General features: G+C 35.9%; 1 protein-coding gene and 1 non-coding gene across 2 annotated transcripts in view; one reads left to right on the forward strand and one right to left on the reverse strand.

Annotated features, from left to right (window-relative positions):
• Positions 1-2,376: 2,376 nt before the first annotated feature.
• On the forward strand, positions 2,377-2,480 carry LOC125357845. Its single transcript, XR_007212235.1, has one exon. It is a non-coding gene; the product is annotated as a U6 spliceosomal RNA (small nuclear RNA).
• Positions 2,481-8,234: 5,754 nt separating this feature from the next.
• Themis (thymocyte selection associated) overlaps positions 8,235-18,495 on the reverse strand; it is a 160,226-nt gene continuing 149,965 nt past the window's right edge. The window contains exon 6 of the mRNA XM_048354052.1: positions 8,235-8,576. The gene's annotated coding sequence lies outside the window, so the exon portion shown is untranslated. The remainder of the gene's footprint in view (positions 8,577-18,495) is intronic.

Consider the following 18,495-nt stretch of genomic DNA (forward strand, 5'->3'; position numbering starts at 1 on the left):
TAACCTAATATGGGAACCAGATTCATCTGATTCCTGAGAAAACTTTTGACTATGTAGACTGCTTACAGTCCCCACAATAGCCTTTGACCTGTGGCTGGGTAAAATCATTCTGGGACACGGAGTTCCTGTCCCAAGTAAAAGGAAATTGACAGGAGGCTTCCAGCCAGAAAACAGCATGAAAGTGTGGGTCTCTATTGCAAGAAAATTTAAAGATATAGGATGTTGTCATCTAGAGTGCAAAATTATCTGGCCAGGAGTATCTTCCCTTTCACTCGCTGAAAAGAAACATTCAACTAAAGGCCTAAATGGAAAAGGGAAGAATTCAATGAAATACCTGAGAAGGGCTTCAAAAGAGGAAAAAGCATTCTCTTACTCACTAGCTGTGCCTAGAGATCGGCCATCTCCAACTTCTACTTAGCACATGTGGAATGTTTTTGCAGAACCCAGTCACAATAGGGCCTGTCTACCTCCTTTCCCCTCCCATCTCTCCCAGAATAAAAGCCTTAACCGACCATAGAACATTGTATATGAACACTGACTTCGTCAAGTCAGAACCCTGAGGGGATACAGAGATAGGAAGAGTACAACCATTTTGCTGAAAAGACAGGCAGACACTCTTTATGATTTAAATAACCAGACAGATCTCAAATAAATAACCTAGTACTGTATCTCATCTCCCTAGACAAACAAAAACAATTCAACCCAAAAATTAACAGGTGATAAAAATATAAATAAAATCATTTAAAGAATACATATAGAAGGCTGCATAGGTTGTTTGTAAATAATTCATCATTTTATAAAAGAGACAGAACATTGACAATCTCAGGGAATGTGAAAAACAATCCTCTCTAGGTATATAAAGTATCATGTTTTTTCTTCTATTTTTTGGGGTGCCTATCCTAGGCCTTAGTATCAGGGCTTGGGTGATCTCTCTGAGGTATTATACTGAAAGCTGGTGTTTTACTACTTGAGCCTCAGCTCAATTTCCAGCTGTTTTTGGCAGTTAATTGGAGAGAAAATATCTCATGAACTTTCTCGTCCTGGCTGGCTTTAAACCGTGATCCTCAGATCTCAACATCTTGAATAGCTAGGATTATAGGCATGGCCACTGGTGCCTAGATACAAAGGATAACTGTCAAGCACAAGCCACATTTAAAATACAAGGTTCAATTTTCATTTTCATAAAGGAAACCTATTTCTTACAAGGTCTGATAAACTGAATTTATACTTGAAAGTTCTAGGATCTGAATAATAAATTCATGTATATACCTCTATTTAATGATAGTTTCAAAGTAGAAGCCAGTATTCTACCCAATTAATTATTGCCTTGTAAGGAGAGGAGGGAATTAATCTAGCAAACATCCTCTAATGGAATGTTATTAGTCTTGTTAAGGACATGAACACTTACAAATATTTTTGTGCAGTTTCTCTACTAATCTGTAGGAGGAATCGACCTACTCTTATATTTGTCATGCATAGGAAATATTCAAACCTAGCTTGTGGTTCCCTCAGAATGCAAAAGAAAGTATTAAATGTCAGGGTTATATATAAAAGTACAAAAATACCCTATGCATTAACTAGTTTGATAATGTAGACTAAAAGGTTTAGCTTTTACTTCAGAATACAACAAAAGAGAAGTTTTGACACACCATGTTGAAAGCATTTATTGTCACCGTAAGACTTTCAGGTATCATAGGGAGCATGCAAAGAAGTACTTCTTATCTTTGATTAGCAGGTAGGATAAAAAATATTTAGAAGATCATTCTCAGAAAAACATAGCAAGATAGCAGTACACGGTGAAAATATCTCATGTGATAAAATCAGTGCATTCAGAGATCCTAGAGCAGATATTAAGGAAGGCTTGCTGAGTATCTGCCCACTCTGTTGGCCGGCCAAATAAAAATTTCTATGCTCTTTTTTTCCTCATTTATTATGAAAATACTTCACATATGCAAAACATAGGTGTATATCATTATAAATAAAATATGACACTGCCAATATCTTTAATCTTTTAGTTAGAATCTCATCCACAATCTCTTCTCAAGCTTTGCCACAAGAATTAACAATTAATTAACTAATTAATTAATGGTTTCACTGTCGAGCTCAAGCTAGCCTGAACTAACAATATTCCTGCCACAGCCTCCAATGTGTTGAGATTATAAGCATGTACTGGTATTCACAGCTGAATGTTTCCTATTGGAATAGAGAGGTGGGTGGATTTAAGTCCATGTTTTATCAATATCCCAGGAACTAGTGTCCTCCGGTGTGTCCAATATGTCCTCTCTTCTACAGTCACTACCAATTCAATTGCAAGCAGCATCTTACTTCTTTAACATAAGGAATGTTGCCTGTCCTGCAAAGTCAAATAGATGCATTCTTGCTTTGGCAGCACACGCTAACATTGGAAGAACACACAGGTTAGCATGGCCCCTGCACAAAGATGACATACAATATCATGATCTTCTGAGTCTGAGATTTTAAAATTATTATGTTGGTGATCTTTAGTAGTTTTATTTGTGTGTGTGTTTTTAGTACTCAATTATAATAGGAAAAGCTGACATGAAGCCTCTGAAATTACATCCATTTACTTCTGGCCAAGATATAAACATAAAGCAATACCATATCCTAGAGGAATTGGCATAAGTCAGTGATACCTTAATAGAGTGAAGTAATATGAAGCATTATTTCAATTTAATTTAGCATTTTGTTCCCCACAGAAATTTAATATAATTTGATAGTGGACAATGGTCTTGGCCATATAGTAACCTTAATTATAGCCATGATCTTTTTAAAGAACTAAACTTACAAGTCTTTGTGTTACCATGTGAACTCTGATACATTCAATACCTTACTTTTAATATGTACAAGAAAGATCAAAACAAATTCTTAGGTCAGCTTTACTGCAGAAAAATGCCAACACTATTGCTTTCTACCACAAGACAGTTTAAGAGACAAGGATCAACTGGAAATACCATGTTGGCACAGAGTATAGCGCACAATAATTTCTTATTTTGACACGATATAAAAGAAGGTGGGTTCTCTGACAAGATCCATGCACTCCAAAGTATGTAAAACACATTGTGTAGATATCACAGAATGCTGCAATGTGGGCCAGTTTTCTGGGGTTCCATTGATTTGAGGATGGCTAATTGATCTCCTCTAAGAAGGACAATGTATCATACTGTCTCAGCTCACTCTGAGATGCTACAACAGAAGATAATTGGCTAATTCATAAATGAGAGAAATTTATTCTTATAAATTATAAATTTTGAGTCAGGAGAAGCTAAGATCCAGGTGCCAGCCGATTTCCTGTCTGGATGAGGCTTACTCTACTGAAAGATAGTGCCCTCTGGTGTAGACATATGACAAAGGTAGAGTGTGAGCCATTAAACTTTCTTTATGTGGGTAATAAAAGCATTAATGAATGGGAAAGCATGATTTACAATTCCTACAGATCTATCTCACTTTTAATATTAATGTATTTAAACATGAATATTTGAAGGTTAGCAACATTTGGAAGATTGGCTTTACCCCGACTGGCTTTCCCCTAAAACATTTAGCACACTTTGTAGGCCCTTTTGGGATTTAGAGGTTGCATTACTACACATTGTATACCCTGCTCAGAACCAGAACTCAGATCAAAGTAGTCTGACCTGAATTCTCATGATCTTAACTTCCATCAGTTCATTCAGCAAATATACACTGAGCAACAAATATGTGTCAGACACTCTTCTAAATGCCTAGGTTTGGTGAGCAGAGCAAGCAGAAACCTCTGTGTTTATGAAGTTTGCATTCCACTGTAGATAAGACAAAAATAAACTAGACATGTGAGATATGGAATATGGTCAATACAATCAATTGGGTAGAAAACTAAATAGGGACTGAGACAGAAAGTTCAGAAAGACTTAAAGTTACAATATGAGAAAGAGTGGCCAGTGCAGGCTGCAGTGAGAAGGTAACTGATAAACTCTGAACAGAGTGATGAAGTAACTTCATGGAGAAAAGAACAAACAAGCAAACTTCTAAGTAGAGAAAACAGCAAATGCAAAGGTCCTTGAAGCAAAGTAGGCTTAAGTGTAGCTAAAAAACCATAGAAAGGTCACTGAAATATTATCAAAGTGAGTGAGAAGAGGCTGAACAGGTAAATGGAAAAGCTTGTATTGAATTACTTAGATCATTTTATGAATTGGTGTTTAATAAGTTGGGAAGCAGTTGTGGCATCTTTTAATGAAATGGTTAAGAATTAATGGCCTCATTCTGTGTGAATGCCTAGAGACCTGTATAATTTATTATGCCACAGTATACTTTTATTTTCTTTTACCGTGCAGGGTGTTTACATGTAGATTTGTAGGTTCATTCTAGTTATCACAAATGAGGAAAATAATGTAACCTATGTTTGTTTGGGTCTGGCCTGCTTTGCTTAATATATTTTTTCCAAGTCTTTCCATTTCTTTACAAATGGTACAATACGATTCTTTCTTCAGGATGAATAGAATCCATGTGTACACATACTGTATTTTCTTGATCTATTTGTTCACTGAGTGGCACCTGGGTTGATTCCATATCTTGGCTATAGTAAGCACTGCTACAATGAACATTGTGGTGCTGGTAGCTTTAATGTGACCTGGTTTATGGTCTATTGGATGAATACCCAAGAGTGAAATTGCTGAGTCATAGGGAAGCTCTATGTTTAGTCTTTTGAGGAACCTCCATACTGCTTTCCAGAGTGGTTGAAGCAGTTTACATTCCCACCAACAGTGTAATAGAGTTCCCTTTTGGCCACATTCCCACTAGGCACTCACACAGAAAGCAAAGGTGGATACTCTTAGGAGTTGATCACAGAGGCACAACAGCTATGTTCATCTGATCATATAAAATAACGTATTGAAATAAACTCCGGGAATTGGAAATGAGTTTTTTTCTTGGTTGTTGTTTTTGTCTTCCTTTTGTCTTATTCATTTGCCTGTTTGGGGGAGGGTAAATATGGCACAGAAATGGGGGGACAAGAGTGAAAAAATGCAGCAGTGATACTATACACTTTATTGAAAGTGAACTATACAACCTGTGGGTAGGGTCAGGAGGGAAAAACTGGGAAAGAGTGAGGGAAAGGGTGACATTGTTTAAAAATAAATGTACTCTTTATCTGACTGTACCTTCTCTGTATACCACCTTTACAATAATAATAAAAGTATTAATGGCTATCAAAATAAGAATAGCTTGGTAGGTCACCAGGGCAGGAATGGAGAGAATGGCTTTAGGATGATGATGATGATGATGATGATGATGATGATGATGATGATGATGATGATTGTCGGTTGTGGGGCTTGAACTTTGGGCCTGGGCACTGTCCTTGAGCTATTCAGCTCAAGGCTAGCATGCTATCACTTGAGCCACAGCTCCACTTCTGGTTTTCTGGTAGTTAATTGGAGTTAAGTGCCTCATGGGCTTTCCTGCCCAGGCTGGACCTCAATCCTCAGATCTCAGCCTCCTGGGTCGCTGGGATTACAGACATGAGCCTGGCTCTGGGTTAGGAAATAGACAAAATTAATTATGTGACTGAAACTTGAACCACAGTGGAAGAGGAAGGATGAAAACGTGGTAAGATCTTGGAAATACTTTGATAGGAAAATTGAAAGAATACTTTCATACTATTGGATACCATTTTTGGTATTCTTGATTATCAAGATAAATTTATATTCTAATAATAGTTCTTCCCAAATTTTCATTTTTCCTTTTCCATTTCCCAGTAGCATGAATGATAAACCTTTTAATAAACATCTGAAAGCCATATAATGTTGACTTTGAAATTAGAGCAGTTTGGTTTTTTTGCCACTCCTAGGCCTTGAACTCATGGCTTGGACATTGTCCCTGGACTTCTTTTGCTCAAGGATAGCACTCTACCACTTGAGCCTCAGTGCCATTTATGTTTATTAATTTTATGTGGTACTGAGGAATAGAACCCAGAGATTCATGTATGCTAGGCAAGCCCTCTACCACTAAGCCACATACCCAGACCTAGGACAGTTTTTAAAAGCCTATTTCTATTTTTTTCTTCTTTATTGTCAAAGTGAAGTACAGATGGGTTACAGTTTCATATGTAAGGCAAGTACATTACTTATCCAACTTGTTACTCCCCCTCTCATTTTTCCCCCATCTCCCCCCCCTCCCAGTTCCCTCCCCCTATCAGTTGTATGGTTACTTTACACCAGTTGGTTTTGTAAGTATTGCTTTAAAAGCCTATTTCTAAGAATATATCCATTATTTCTCAAAGAATCATATTCCACTGCCATTTACAAAACTGCCTGACTGATTCAATTACAAAGAGAGTAGTACTATTAATTAATAGCACTTACAATTGGTAATCTAGGCACCTGTTTGTGCTGAATGACCATACAGTGAAATTTGGCCATTGTAATTGGGTCCAACATGGTAGGGCCTGTTTCTGCAGAAATAACTATTACTCTCTTATTCTTCAATATAAGAAGCTTCCTGTTTAGTAATGAAAACTAAATTAAAATATTTTAACTTAGTTGTTATAAGGAGATAGTTTTTGCACAGTCAAACATGACAAAGAATACTGGACATGGACAAATACAAATACATGGACATATATTAGCAAATTTATTTTCAATTTCAAAATAATCTACTGTAAGTGAGCTTGAAAGTTATTATACTTTTACTACTAAGACAACTGTGAGTACTGTATATATGAGAGTAATATTAAGAAATATTACATATAATTTTCAACAGAAAAATCCTTGATGATATATAACCACAATCTCTTAATTTTCTAACCAGAGAATTGTCTTCTAATAGTAAGAAATTAAATTATTCTCAAAAATACAAAAATAAAAATGCAAAGCATCCTCTTATTTAAAAAAATACTAAATTTTTGGGGCTTAATTGTATTAATGATATAGATTATAAAGGTTGTCAATATTCTTTGTGTTTTTCAAAATTTCAATATGGAAATAAACAATTTTTTATATATGTAGTGAGATAAAATAAAATCACCTTATAAAATTTCAGATTTATAGATAGTAAATGATATTACCACTATCAAATCAGAAAACAACCTATAGGAGATTGGAAATTAGTACTCCTCTCTTAAAATGAAAGAAATAAGATGAAGTATATTACATTACAAATGACCATTGTATGAAAGGTTTCCAGTTGAAATTGTTTTTAATCTGTTGACAATTTTCTTCACAATTTATTATCTTTAGAAACTGGTGATAAATAATCAAATAAGTTTTCCACATAATGTAAATTAAGTATAAGACCAGAGCCTATTTTTGTAAAAAATAAATAAAAGTATACCCTATGAACAAAATCTAAGGACTTAACCAGTTAAGTTCTGTTTATTTATTTTTTAGAGACAAAGTAATATTGCTGTATATCTAATGTATAACAAGATAAATATTAAAAATGTGATAGCAATTGAAATAATTTACAAATTGCAAGTTTATTCTAACTTAGAATTCTATTTTTTTCTTTTTTTATCAAATATGATTAACTGTATGTTTTTGCTGTAATCTAATAAACTTTTATCTAAAGGATCATCTAGCATACAGTACATAAAAGCATAAGGTATAATATCAGAACTTTGGTAATATTTTAGTCAAAACTAGTTCTTAGGCTATAGAGGGAACAGTAATGAAAAATTTCTGATTTCAATAATTTTTGGGGATGAACACAGTTATTTACAATGTATATAAAAACAGACTGAAAACATAAAGTTAAACTCATTTCTATAGTTTACAGGATATCAAAGAAAAAACTTGGTTATATTTGATTTGTAGATATAATTATTTTCCCTTAAATTACTCTTGTGGGAATGGTGATAACATTAGAAAGGCGACAAAACTAATTTTAGAATGAAGTGGAAATATTTGGTGAGCTCTTACAATAATTTTACTCAGTAACTGAAGTACTAAATAGTTTTCAAAAGCTTAAACAATTAAGCTACACAGAAGCAGATATAGCCACAAGAGCCAGATGCCAGTGGCTCACACCTGTAATCCTCGCTGAGCTCTGTGAATTGTAGTTTAAAGCCAGCCTAGGTAGGAAAGGCACTGAGATTCTTATCTCCAATTAACCACCGAAAAGCTGGAAGTGGAGCTGTGTCTCAAGTAGTAGAGTGATAGTTTTGAGCAAAAAAGGTCAAGGATAGTACCTAGGCCTTGAGTTCAAGCCCCAAGACCAACACACACACACACACACACACACACACACACACACACACACACACACACACAAAGAAAAGAAATAACCACCACAATGTGTACATTAAATAAATATGTCCTTACAATGAACCAATACCATGCAGATTTTGACACAACAGAATACAAAGTTCTTTTATCATAGTATTCTCTTTGAGTTTTAGCTGTTACAACTTTCAAGATTGCTTTCTCCTTCCCACTGGCCAGCCAAAGTTCTCATGGAGTTCCACTGGGAAACTGTTGTTTTTCAGAGAGGAGCCTTAACTTCCTTTCCCATTGCAACATTTATGTTTACTGCTCAAGTGGCTTCCATCATATCTTGTTGCTTTTGATGTTTTTCATGTTTGAAGATTTCTATAAAGAATAAAAGAGAGGTCAATTAGAAGTATGCCTGCTGTGCAATACTGTTTATGAAACTTTTACATGCATATATGCCTTTTGAGAAATTATTTGGAGCAAAGCAAAAAATAAACGAAAACAAAGCAAAAAAAAAGTAAAAGATGTAAATTCTTCAGAAACAGGATAGATGTTTCTATATACCAGGCTAGGAGATAAAACTTGGAATTTATAAAGTGTTGTTGAAAAATGCGTTTCTGTGCATTTTAGTCCATCATTGCTCTAATCCTATTTTATGGGTAATATAAGATAAGGTCACAATGAAATTCTGCCATGTCTATCACAGCTAGTGGAAGTCTGAAGCTGATGGTGACCCTTAAAGGCCTGACTCCATAGCCAACAGTCTTTGCAGCTGGCACTAGGCATGTGGAATAGAATACAAACCTGGTGGAGTTCTAACTACAGAGTAGAAGGGTATTTCCAAATGTTAGCCAGACCAAAAAAAACTCCAATAGGCTTCAAGCATCAGCTATACTGTTGAATGCTGCTAATTAACATATGTTCCACCATGACATTAATACAATATCCAACCATATTTTGAAGTAAAGTAAAAAGGAATTCTGGGTTTTCAGACAAGACATTTTCTTTCTTTCCACTATGTCTTTTTAAAGCACAAAGTATGAGTAGATAAAAAGCCAGACGAGCAAGCATTATTCTGGTCAAGTGGTACAGAAAGCCAGAAATCTCATCCTTTGATTGCACAAGGGGTCTGTTAAGTGCTAACCTCTGAACCTACTCACTATGCCTGCATGGATTTGCTCTTGAGTAGTCATTACACTATGACTGACTTCTTTTTCTTCCTCTTTTTTCTTTGTTCATACTTCTCTCATTTCTTTCTTTCTCTCATCCTCTTTCCTTTACTTACTTCATTTAGTTATTCTTCTTTTCCTCTATTTCTTAGATTCTTTTTCTATTACTACTAATTAGATGACCTAAAGTAAGTTACTTAACCTTATGGATATCATGTCATTATTATAAAATACAGGACAGATAAAGGGATAATGATACCTATTGCATGGTGTTGGTAGGAAGATTAAATGAGTTGAAATAAAGAATCTAACACTGCCTCATCACCTGTTCTTTTATAGTGCTTGTGAAATACAAAGTCTTCAGTCTTGTGACTTCTGAGTTCACAGGAAGAAGAATGATTATGTTAAAACAAGAAGAAACAGGATTTCTCCAGGAATCATGACATGTACTTTCTTTATCTTTTGTTTCTCAGATTTTCAACATTTCTCATTGCTAACTGGAGTAAGAAGTAGACAGTGGCCTAATATGGAAGAGAGCCTATGTACCATGTTCTTTTCAATTTGACTTCATTCTCTCTGCTCATGATCCACTCCTTTTCCCAATGGAAACATTTACATATTTAGAGATTTCTTACATCAAAAAATAGCAAAACAACTACTACAGAATATACATTATAAATAAGAGAACGTTTTTAGGCAATAAGTTCAGATTTAACTTCTACTTCTATGACTTTCTATCTTTGAGATATTATCTGTAAAAGTAAATAATAACATTTCTCCCTTGCAGTGTTGTTGTTTTTTTGGTGGAGAGAAATAAGGAAAAATGAAATAAATGCATTATAATACAAAGTACTGGAATCTGAAGATCTAGATCTGAGCCTTAACTTTACAACTCACTGGCTGTGTCCTAGAGTCTAGATTTTGTCCCTTATTATTGAATAACTTGATAACAATATCTGATTCACAGAGTTATGGAACTACCAAATGAAATAATGGATTAACAAAGTGCTTTATAAAATGTAAAGTGCTAAAGAGATATTACCTGTTATTACTATCTCATATTCACATAAAATTATTATAAACCTGTAGTTGTAAAGTTCAATCCATCATCTTGGCAGTTATTACTGTCCCTCTCCCTTGTCAATAAACTGATTTAAGATAGTATAAAATCAGGCAGAAAAGTGGAAAAAAAGTGAAAAAAAAAACAGAATAATTACATTATCTCAAAATGAAATAATGGGATTTAATGCAGTTAATTTAGAAGGGACTAGATAGGTCATTTCACACTGCCCGATCTAGCCCAATCTTCTCAACCACCACAGAAATCTTCCAAATAGTATCCCTGCTCTAGCAGTCAGTTCTAGTGGACAGAACCACAGATGTCACAGTAAATAAAACTCTGTGGTAGTATTAACTTTGAAGAAATCTCAAAATATGCAGGATTTTTAAAATAATTATTTCAGTTTTAAAATCCAAATTAACCAAACCTTCATCTGGGAGCACTCATTGCTCATTCTTTTGGTGAAAGTGGCAAATTTAATTTTAAGTGATATTTCTTAAATTGCTTGAATATTCACTGAATATTATGTAGTGTTCTCCACCACTTAAAAGGTCAGTTATGAGTCTTTGTTGGAGAGCTAGAAGACTGCTGGAGGATTTAAAGACCAGCAGCCCCGAATGCAACTAGCACAAAGCTTCTATAGGCCAAAATACATAAGGTGTATGGAATTAAACCTAACAAAAGTGTTATTCATAAGCAAAGCAACCAGATGAGAACACTTAAAGCTAATAGAAAAGCAAACCAACTAGGGAAACAGGAGAAATCAAGGGCAAATTATCTAGGGTATATAAATTATATCTAGGGGAAGCCTAGACCCAGTCTCCTTACTTCAAGAGAAGATGGGATTAACGGCAGAAGTTGGAGTCATGTAGACTAAGGTCCATGGCAATCAAAACAAACAAATACAAACCACAACCTCCTTAGAAGAATAAACATAAAACAAAGTTTTGTTTTGTTGTCTTTTAAAAAAATGTTTTCTTTTTCAAAATGATAAGCTAAAGGAATGTTCTTTAATGGTCAGAATATATATCTTTGTAAAAAAAAAAAAAAAAAAGAAGAAGAAAAAGTAAACCAATAGATAGAACACTTGCTATTCAATTTTTTTTTTTTTTTGGCCAGTCCTGGGGCTTGGACTCAGGGCCTAAGCACTGTCCCTGGCTTCTTCTTGCTCAAGGCTAGCACTCTGCCACTTGAGCCACAGCGCCACTTCTGGCCATTTTCTGTATATGTGGTGCTGGGGAATGGAACCCAGGGCCTCATGTATACAAGGCAAGCACTCTTGCCACTAGGCCATATCCCCAGCCCTCAATTTTTTTTTTTTTTTTTTTTTTTTGGCCAGTCCTGGGCCTTGGACTCAGGGCCTGAGCACTGTCCCTGGCTTCTTCCCGCTCAAGGCTAGCACTCTGCCACTTGAGCCACAGCGCGGCTTCTGGCCGTTTTCTGTATATGTGGTGCTGGGGAATCGAACCTAGGGCCTCGTGTATCCGAGGCAGGCACTCTAGCCACTAGGCTATATCCCCAGCCCTCAATTTTTTTTTTAATGAAGCTGAAAGCATAAAATGAGATGGGAAATTCTTTGAATGAGAAGATTGAAGCGAAAGAAAACCTCCATTTCTTCATATATTATATGCATCATTATTATATGAATCATTCATATATTATATGAATTCAAGCATATCTCAAACTAATTTATATTCTCTTGTTAAGCTGATGTTTCCCAAAGCATTAATTTAAATCAAGTCTATTAACATCTCACTTTCCCTCTTGGGAACTTTGAGTGCTAGATCTGATTCTGAACAGCAAAACCTCAGCAAGCCATCTACTTCCTTAGCAAACAGCTGTATAGAGGCTACAGCCTCTTCTGAACAATTGAATGAACCTATCCTGAATGTTTCAGGCTGGATTTGCATCCCTATTCTCATATTTGCACCAGTTGTCTTATTTCTTCTCATTAGTATCTTTTGTAATTAAATTGTTTTCTGAGATTGTACAAGCAAATGATACTTGGTAACAATCACTTCATTCTTTCTCATTACCAATGACTAAGTAGTATTGCATAGTTTTTTCAGAGATGGCAATTCACACACACACATACCCACACACTCATGACAACTGTTTTTGTATATAGAAAATTTATGAGAAATGCCATAAATTATCTGTCAAGTATAGAATAAGAGTCTGGAGTTTATATTTATTTATTCAATAAATATTTATCAAGGACTTCTTAAGAGCCAGACTTTTCTTCTAGAATCTAAAAATAGAGCAAACTGGCCAAAAAATGTAATCCTTGTGTTTATAATGCCCCCATGAGTGGAAAAAAAGAGCAATAATCAATTTTTAAAAAGGAAGTACACATGTGCCAAAAATTGGAGAAGCAGTTCCAGATACATCGACTATAATTTCAGATAAAGTGGTTTTGTAAGGGACACCCATATTGAAAGGAGGCCATTAGGAGTCCTAATGTAAATGTCAGAGTGGCCTTCCCTTTAAGATTTTAGAAAACAGGATGCCAGTGTTGCCAGGCAAGTGGGAAAGGGGGAGAAATGGAGAAGTCTTTGAGGACTGTTAGGAGAGTATTCCGTGTTTAAGAACTCAACACATGGAGGTCTTAGCACAGTTAGGTCTCAGCACATTGCCTCTGGCTGAACAAGCAAAGAATGAACACTCAACGACAAGGACAGAGCAGATGGATTAGTCAGAAAGTTTCTACAATCCTCATGACATGCAGTTGATAGTAACAGATAGCTGAGACTAAATTGATAGCAGTGGTCAGGGAACAGAAATGCTCACATCTTACATGTTGTTTAAAGATGTGCATTTTCTAATACTGTAGGTGTGTTGGATGAGTGAAAACAAGAGAGAAGTTTTTCTCAATTCTTTGTTTTAATTTTTTATTTCCCTCCCGTGTTTTTCTCCCCTCCTCTCCTCCCTCCCCCTCCCCAAGTTGTACAGTTAATTTTCAACATATTGTCTTGTGAGTATGCTGTTGGCATTAGTTCACCTTTTATCCTTTGTCTCGCCATTTTGTTTATTTTGTATAATCTGAGCCAGGTGTTAGTGGCTCATGCCTATAATCATAGGGTGGAGATCTAAGGACCATGGTTTGAAGCCAGCCTGGGCAGAAAAGTCCATGAGACTTTATCTCAAATGAATCAACAAAATGCCAGAAGTGGAACTGTGGGTCAATGATAGAGTGCTAGCCTACAGGGAAAAGCTAAGGGACAGAGCCCAAGCCCTGAATTCAAGCCCCATACACACACAAAATCTATCTCATAGGCCTCTTCCACCAGAATCAATAGAAGGCCTGACTAAAAAATATCCTGGAATTCTAAAGAATCTCTGAATCATTCTCTGGAGCAAAGGTTTGTAAATTATTCTGTAAAGTGCCAAATAGTAAATCACTGTTACAACTATTCAACTTGGCCAATAGAGAACTGAAGCCATCATTGACAACATGTAAATGATTGAAAGTGGCTCTGTCCCAATAAGTCTTCATGTGAAGAAATTGACATTTAAACTATATTTTTCACATTTCACTCATCCTACTTTGTACATTTTAAGCCACTTATAGTGGGAAAAGTTACTATACAAAAACAAACAATGGAACAGATCTGATCCATAGGCCGTAGTGTGCTAACCTTTCTCTAGGGAACAGATCCCCCCAAAATATGGATTTAAACACACTTTGAACTTATTTTGCCCATCAAATAATTTTAAATGCAGAAGAGCTTCCATGCCAGATAAACATTTTATTCTATATTTAAAGACTAGAAAGCAAGCTCAAAATGAAATGGGACAATTTTTGAGTTAGAATTAATTCCTGAGTCTGTTTGGTTACATATTTCCTGCATATTTCCCACAATTCCTCAACACTTTGTAGAATATTTTCCTCATACATACTGGTCCTGTGAAGCCACAGAATGAGGAGCAGATAGATTAGGAAGGAAAAGAAAGGGTTTCTTTGTCTAGAGAACAAGGTCTTCTTTCAATTAAGTATGTGGTGTTGCTTTTGTAATTAATATTCTGCTATGAGATCTCCCATTGGTGAGGGCTGATGAATGAGATTTTTCCATGAAGATCACGCACTGCAGGAAATAAATTAATCTCTAGAGAAGAAAAAGGGCAAGGTTGTCAGTGCTCACACAACTCCCTAATAGAGAATGATATTTCAGAATTGTTCAAAGAAGAAAATGACTTTGGTTTTCCTTCCAAAGCATTCTATAACATTTAAAAGGGTTGGTACAAAATGAAGAGCAATCTTATGTTTTCTTTAGTGTGTCAGTATTTTTAAGCTTGAAGAGCATTACCTATAAATATTACGTGAATTCTATTAACATCATTATTCTGTCTATACAGGGAAAACTTTCCTTTAACATTAAACAGAAAAATGAAACAATACCTGTTATGGCAAATAAGAATAGATGAGTTTGAAGGTTCTGAAAATAGAGGATAAAAACACGGGAAATCTAATTATTCTGATTTGAGCAGTACACAGTATATATGTCCATTGAAATACCACACTGTATCCTACAGATGTATATAAACTTTTAAATTAAACAACTAAGGATGGATAGAAATAAAAATAAAACTACCATATAATAAAAAGAAAAGAATTCAAGATATACTAGTTTTTTTATTGCCAGTTTTAATTTATACAGTATTTTAAATGTTGGACTTTGAAGTACAAGTACGTACCTGCTTTTAAAATTATCTAGTCTTTAAGGTAAAAGTATTTATTTCACTTAGAGCACTATTTAGAATAACACTGAGAAACAATATGTTTTATGGTAATAATGAATTCTCAGTATTGACACTTTTTTCCATTCCCTCCTATCCATTAGTTAAACTCTAGCCAACATTTCAGTTCCTACAGGGACAGATAAGGAGAAAAATGAAAATTCTCATCTTTGATGACTCGTATATAGTAATGAGTTTGTCTTTGCAGCTAAGCAATAATCATCTTATTCTGAAGTAAGTTGTGCTTGGCTGAAGGAAGACACCATATTCATGGTCACAGTCAGGTATTGGGAGTAGTTGTGTCCAGTGATTGACTTATGCAGGGGTGTGTAAAGAGGTCTGTCCTCCAATTCAGGAAAATTCCTTAACTCCCTGCATGGTTAGCTGAAGTCTTGTTAGTGACTATATCTTGATTCATCGCCTGCCCAGGTCTGCCCAGACCTACTTCTGTTACCATGCTTCAGATGTTTTCCCCCATCAACCTTCCAACTGCAAATCAACCCATAGAACTGGATGCACAACCAATAGCTTAATGCAAACTTTTCCAATGAACACACTCACCTACTAAAAAATAACTCCAGAGCTGATGATGAGTAAAGCCCTATAGTCTCCCTAAATTATTGCTGTGGAGGTAAAAAGAATGTGTCAGAGGACTCGATCATCCACATGTCTCTATAACTGGAGTTTTTCTCACATTCAGGAATTAGTGACATTACCAAAAAGTTTTCATCTCTTCCTAGGTCCATAACTTCACAAGGGTCATCAATGTCCTCAAAGGACAGAGTTCTCAAAAAAAAATATACGTTAACTGAAACTCAGAAAGTGCAAAAACTACAAATCCACAGCATTAGGTAGCCACAGCCAGAACTTGGTGTAGATATTGTTGGAAGTTTTCCTACACTAGAGTTGATTTCCTTAGCAATCTACTTGTAACAATTTATTATATTACTACAGTACTGAATTAATTACAGTTTATCAGGCACTAGATTAACTTTCACCTATTTAGTCTAATGTACTCTTCAAAAGTGCTATAATGTAACACCCATCTTAAGAACCCAATTTGATAAATCAAAACATAGGAGTTTGACAAAGTTATTCCTGATGGAGAACAAGTAGGAGAGCAAAAAAGCACAGCCGTCTCAGTTAATACTGCAGAGGTCTGAACTTGACCCTCATCCCACTTATTTATGCTGCTTTCATAGAACTGCAATATTAGCTATTTATGGGCAAAACAACATGCAGAATTAATGACAGTTTTTATGAAATATGATGTGAGAACCACCAAGCCACATGAATGAATTAAGGACCCACTAAAAAGAATGTCATTGATTAGATCTGGTGAAATATTTTCATTAGCTTTTTGGTAAAAGAAGCAGAAGCTGGTGTCACTGCCTGTAGTTCTCATTTCCTTCCCTCCCTCCCTCCTTCCCTTCCTTCTTTCCTTCCTTCCTTCCTTCCTTCCTTCCTTCCTTCCTTCCTTCCTTCCTTCCTTCCTTCCTTCCTTCCTTCCTTCTTTCCCTTCTTCCCTTCCTTCCTTTCTCCTGGATGCAATATCATGCCATTACATAATTTGGCCCCAGCCACTGATGTCAATCACAGTAGTTCACATTTAATGTCTCAGATAAAGAATTCCTTTAAATATACTATTATCCAAATATTTGTAAAGGATCCATAACCTATCATTGGGAGACTAAATATGAGTATCCTGAAGCAGCAAGACCAGAAAAGCAGTACCCCTTCCTTAATTAAGCTTATTTTGTTAGTCTTGAATATGCTACAAAGGTTCTACAAATGCTACTTTCATTAGAAAGAAATATGAAATGACTAATGTCTAAACAGCAAAGAAACAAAAGAAAGTTAGATGTGGCGGTCTTTGTTTTTTAATCCCAGCACTCAGGAGACAGAGGCAGGAGAATCATGAGTTCAATACTTAGCTGAGCTATATAGTGAAGCCAGAGGGGGCGGGGAGGGAGGGAGGGAGGGAAGGAAGGAGACAGAGAGACAGACAGGGAGACAGAGAGAGAGAGAGAGAGAGAGAGAGAGAGAGAGAGAGAGACAGACAGACAGACAGACAGGGAGACAGAGAGAGAGACAGACAGACAGAGGAGAGGAGAGAGAGACAGAGGAGAGGAGAGAGAGAGGGAGACAGACACACAGACAGACACACAGACACAGAGAGTCCTTACAAAAGGTTTCATTTGTCTATCATAATACCAAGAGAAGCTACTGAACATGAATATTTGAAAATATATAAATACTGTATATTCAGATTAACCACAATTCAAAACATGGATTAATAGCAAAGTAGCACAATTGAATGATAATTTTTTTTCTGGTTTGTCCTAAGGCTTGAACTCAGGGCCTGGGCACTGTTATTGAGATTTTTTTTCTCAAGGCTAAGGCTGTACCACTTTGAGCCACAGCTCTACTTCTTGTTTTCTGGTGACTAACTGGAGATAGGAGTCCCATGGGCTTTCCTGCCCAGGCTGGCTTTGACCTGTGATCCTCAGATCTCACCCCCCCCAGAGAATTTTGGATTATAGGCATGAGCCATTGGTGCCTGGAGACTTTTTTTTTTATAGCAACCAATTGCTTTGCATTAAAATGTTCCCTTTTCTCACCAATGGTATTTTCAATTAAAGCCTTTAGCAGAACTGATGTATAGAATCAGTACCTACCATAATACATGGCCATCATTCACAGCCAGACAGATAGCTGCATCCAGGGCTCTTCCCATTACCCATGATGTACATAGTATACACGTGTGCCGTGGTTGGTGGTTTCCAATGGGAATGTTATCATCTTGGTATTACTTATTTTTCTGACATATAAGGGGCTGCACTAGTTCAGAAACCAAGATATGTGAGTTCTAGTCCTACTCTTGCCCCCAAGAAGCCATCTCGCCTTGGCTAATTTAGCTGATACTTTAGTCAAGTTTATCACCCATCAGGGACTTGTCAGTTTGATGGTACCAGTAAGCTTGTGAGCCTCTCTAATGATACCTAGGATTCTGGATTGGAAGCCACTAGGCACTTAATAAGATAACTGATGGATGTTGCTGCTAGTGTTCATGGTTCTTAATCATGATCACTGAAACTAAACACATAAATAGACAACCCTAAAAGTGTCTGAATTGACCAAATGCTTTAATATGACAGAGGTAATTACTCTTATTTTGTAGTCTGTGGACTTAAAAATCCATTACTGGAGGAAACAATAAAGAAAAATTTCTCTTGAGGCATCAAAATCTCTGTAGAAGTCATAGCTTACTTTAATAATGTGGAAATCAGTGGATTTGTTGGGACTCCGATGGGATACTCCTTTTGTCATA

The sequence above is a fragment of the Perognathus longimembris genome, chromosome 9, assembly GCF_023159225.1.
Source record: "Perognathus longimembris pacificus isolate PPM17 chromosome 9, ASM2315922v1, whole genome shotgun sequence".
In the NCBI taxonomy this organism is placed as follows: Eukaryota; Metazoa; Chordata; class Mammalia; order Rodentia; family Heteromyidae; genus Perognathus; species Perognathus longimembris.